Genomic DNA, 4,885 nt, shown 5'->3' with positions numbered 1-4,885 from the left:
TCTCTCTCTCTCTCTCTCTCTCTCTCTCTCTCTCTCTCTCTCTCTCTCTCTCTCTCTCATTTTTAGTGCTATGGATTGAGAGCAACAGTGAGAGCAGGGGACTGAAGCCAGTTAGAAAGGCCTGGGAAGGGGCCCTAAGAGCGACAGTTTTCCAGCCAGGAATGCCAGGGAGTCCTCTTCAGTGAGCAGCCCTATCTGGGCTATGTGACTATAGAGAACAATTTTAAAATAGACCCCTAGATATTCATGGTAAAATGGGTTTTATCCATTGTTCAGTTTCAGCCCATTCCTGAAATGAATTTAGAGTTCATTCTTGAGAGGGGAGAATGTTGTGATAGCATTGGAGGTCCATTAAAGGTGTTTCCTCTGCTCAAGAGAAGAGAGTCTGTCTGTCCTGAGTGGAGTCCTAACATGGCAAGCAATCCAAAAGGTAAGAGTCCAGCTAGGCCAGACAATTGTCTGGTGAAGGGGACACACCTTAGCAAACTAGTACCATGCTAAAGAGAAAGAAGGAGCAATTCTCTCTTTATGAAGTAATGATGCCTTGACTGAAACAGCATGCCTTTTCTACAGAAGTTCCTGGCACAGTCACTTATGGGGCAGAAAACTATGTGACTCAGTTAAGGCCACCTGCTTTCATGAATCATTTTTCCTTTTTTTCTTCTTTGCCATTTTGAATTCTTGACAAAGTTTGGTCATCCTCTTCCGAACACTCTGACCTACTCTTTCTCTGTGAAGACATTCCCACCCCCTTCTGCTTGTGGCTGTTACAAATAGCCAAGCTTTCTCTCTTCCTCTTCTCCATCCTCCTCTTCTGGGAAGCTGCCAAGATTTACAGCTTACCATCCTTCAGGGGTTTTTTTTATTTCTTTTTTAACTCCAGTAACATCATCCTTGTGCTTTCTTTTAAGTCTATTCTTAAATTCTTTTATTAGCAAGACTAAACCCCAAAAGAGACCTGATTTCCCAGTAACATGTGGTACCCTAGGTGAGACTCTAAGCCTTGACCATGCTGGGTAGGAACATTATCACTGTTTTACACCTCTAGTCTTTGGCATTTTTATTAATCATATCATCGAAGCTACAACTTCTCATGATTGACAGGAGCAACTTATAAAAACCATTCAACATAGGCGAGGAAGCAGACACTGGGACAGGTATCCCACGGAGACTGCCTACCAGTCTCTAGATCCCTCTAACTCACAGAAGTTTTCTAGCATTCTCTCCAGTAGTTTCTCAACTGTAGCACTGTTGATTTGAACCTGCTAATACTCTGTTGTGCGTGTGCCCACCCTGTGAATTGTAGGGTGTTTTGTTAGGGCCTTGCTCTGCTCCACCAGATTTAAACAACTGCCAGCCCCCCCCACCCAGTTTAACAAAGATAAAAAGAGGTCCCCACACAGTGCCTGCTGGATGGACTATCTGCTAAGCCAAAGCATCACCATCTTCAGGAGTCCAACTAAGAATGTTCACCAAGGGTCATCACTGCTTGGCTTGTTGGCTGTTTGACCTTCCTTTCTAGGAGGAGGAAGGAAGGTTGATGGGGCTCTTGCCTGGTTATCCATCCATCCCTCTCAGTAAGTTCTGCATAAACTGGATGTGGCCCCAGGATATCTGGGAGGGGCTAGAGTATATGCAAAGGGAAGGCTGAGTAGAGGAGACTCCATCTATGTAGTTGTGGGGAAGCCATCATTCTTGCTGGGTGCAGACCTTCCAGTATGGCTGTGGTGTGGTCACCTATGCTTCTGCCTGTGACCCTCCATCTACTGCTCTTGTAAATAAGCCTAATAAACTCATTGCTTGCCCTGAGTGAACTGTGGTGGTATTGTTCCTTGGTTTGTTATGAGCCCTTAAGTGGAAGTTTCGATGTGTTTATATCTACCCCAGGAAGGAATTTTAGCAACATTTCCTGATGTTGGAATTTTCCCTAGTTGGGATTTTTCTGGCCTATAGAGTTAGTTCAAAGAGACATTGCTGAGATCAAGCTAGTGATAACTTAGAATCTTTCTTCAGCATGTACAGACACAGATACAGACACTGACAGACATAGAAACACACACACACACACACACACACACACACACACACACACACACACGGGGGAGAGGGGACAGAGGCAGAGGGAAAGAGTGTAAGAGCCCAGAGTCTTGAGCCAAAGCCTTGGTATGCATGGTTGATAGTTGGTTCTGGCTTCTAGTTGGGAGTTTTGTGAGGGGCTGTCAACTGTGGGTCTTGGTCCCCTTCCACATGGTTGCTTAGGCTTTCTCTTGCTATGGTAGTGTAATTTATTAGCCAAGTCATCTTGTAGTAGAGAAAACTTTGACCAAGTATCCATGGGGACTAGTTGAGTAAAATAGTAATGTTCATTAGGTCTGCAGTAATACTCAAGGTGATAACGGTCCCTAGTAGTATAACAGAACTGTCTGGCAGAATGAATATGATCTAAAGAGACACGTGTGTGCCACTAAGCAAGGCCTCTAAGTCACCATTAACTGGTTTCTCCCTCTGTCTCTATGTAAGACCTCCTCTTTTACCTTTGCCACCCAGGATTCAGAGACTATCTAACTGCAAGCAGTTCTATGGACTCATCAGCTTCACAGTACAGAAACCCCACCCTCTTCTTCCACCTCTGCTTCAGGGGTCCGATCTCATTCTTCTCAGAGCCTCTGCCATGATTTTTTTTTTTTGGTGCTAATAACTCTTCTAACATCTCTTATCCAAAAGGTCAACCTGTATCATTGTCCCCATTGGAGCCTCAAACTGAGACCTTTCAGGGAATAAACCCAACCACATGGGCAAACAAGGTCCAACACGGTTTGGTCACATGTGAACTTGTCCTGCTTCCCTACCCAGCATTTCTGTGACTCCTTTTATGATTGCTAGGTAGCACAGGTCATAGTTAGCTAAACCTGCTGCTCCCTCCTGGTATAGGACACCCCATGCTCTTCTCCTTGGAAACCTTTAAGAGTAGGGGCTTTTGTTGTCTGGTGGGCCTATAACTCTCTGAGCTCATATCTTTGCTGTGGCCAGCATTCTTAAAGATCTTTTGCTTGAAAATGACAAAAACATCAAACAAACAAACAAATACCACCCCTCCCCCCAAAAAAACTTAACCCAAATGTATAACAGATTGAAAGGCTGAAAGAAGACCCAGACAGGTACTGTGTGTCTACCTGGTAAAGGTAGAGGGTGTGACTAAAGTGGCTTTGTGAGAGAGAAATGGCAGGCACGTGTGGATATCCTCCACCTACTTCTTTTCCCAGAACCCTCTTGGGCAAATAGAAAAACTCTTCCAAAAGTTAAGTGCTGAAGATATTATGTGTAAGTAGGTTGGTTTCCTATGGGGAGGAGGCTAAGTCTGCCATCCTAAGTGACTTAGTAGTTTTGCGGGGGGTGGGGGGAAGCCCACCCATAGAGATCTCAGTCTTCCCAGGACAGGAGGATGTGTCAGGAGAAGGGAGGGGTCACTAGAGGCATGCTAACTGCTCTTCCCCATAGGAACTATGGGGACTGCAGGGAAAGGCTACTCCTCACAGTACGAGGTGCTCAGTCAGTCAGTACTGCTGAGATCACACTGGGCCCTACTCCCAGTACCCTGTGTACTCACTTTAAATTATGTTCAAACAGTGAGTTTTCAGGACGGGCCTTGCCCATTTGACAAGTAAACCTTTAACTCCATTTTGAGGGCGGACCCACAAACAGCACACACTGACACAGCAGCACTCACACAGCACAGACTGATAAATGAGTTATGAGCAGAGAGGGTGTCACCTGTACAGTTATCAGGGCGAGCTAAGATTGCAGGGACATGCGGGCACACATCAAGTTGCATCAGGGAAACCAAGCTCATAAACTTATCAGACACCAGCCAGGATGGTATAACTTTCACCTGAACCCTGTACAATATCTAATATTGGGATGACAGCAGCTCCACAAATCTGTCATCTGACAACAGATGTGTGTCAGGGACTGGCAGACAGAAAACCATCACTGGGACCTCACCTCAGCTTGGTCCCTGCTGTTGTTGTGGCCTTCTGCTATCGTCACCTGCTCAACTACCTGCTTGGTCATTTGGACCTAGAGCTGGGTTTCCTATTGAAGCTTAGGTATGCCCTTTGTCACTGCAGCTGAGGCTGTCTTTATTGTCAAGCCTGCCTCTCCTGCAGCCTGAATCCACAGCAACAGTTTCTTCCTTCTGGCTTATTTAGATTTGCTGTCCTATCATTACAGACTCTATTTGCATTTCTATCAGCTTACTTCTGAAACTGTTGAATTCTGCAGTCCACACTGGGGCGTGTGTGTGTGTGTGTGTGTGTGTGTGTGTGTGTGTGTGTGTGTGTGATTTTTATTCATTCTCCAAACCACATAAACACATAGGAAGACAAATAGATGTATTTACTGTGTGTTGTGTGCAGTGAAAGCTAACATTAGGAATTAAGCATTCACCTGGACAGCTTACTATAGCAGGTGAAAGTATCTGCCATTCAAAACACTGTTCCTTGTAAATTTATTGTTATTTTGTAAATTCTGACTTTATGGAAAGACACAAACGTGCTCACCTATTTCTGGGTTTTCTTGTTCAGGAAAGGGACCTTCATGGTAGACAGGAAGGACATCCGGAGATGACTGTGAGGCAGAGGAGGCGGGATTGTGATGGCTCCACTCAGCCTGCAGAGCAGCAAGAAGTCTGTACCTGAAGTTGGGTGAGAGAGGAAAGAGAACACGAGGTATTGAGAGGTGGGGAGAGACTAGAGCTGGATGCCTTGATCCTGGGGCGGACAGTTGCTGATAAGAACTTCTCCGAATCATTGGTCAGCCAGGGCCTGTGTTCTTGTACACACTCTTCTTGTTAGGAGGGTGCTAGCTGTGAGAAACCTTTCTTTGT

This window comes from Grammomys surdaster, unplaced genomic scaffold, assembly GCF_004785775.1.
Source record: "Grammomys surdaster isolate TR1022 unplaced genomic scaffold, NIH_TR_1.0 126063, whole genome shotgun sequence".
Lineage (NCBI taxonomy): Eukaryota > Metazoa > Chordata > Mammalia > Rodentia > Muridae > Grammomys > Grammomys surdaster.
Note: the sequence above shows the minus strand (reverse complement) of the source record.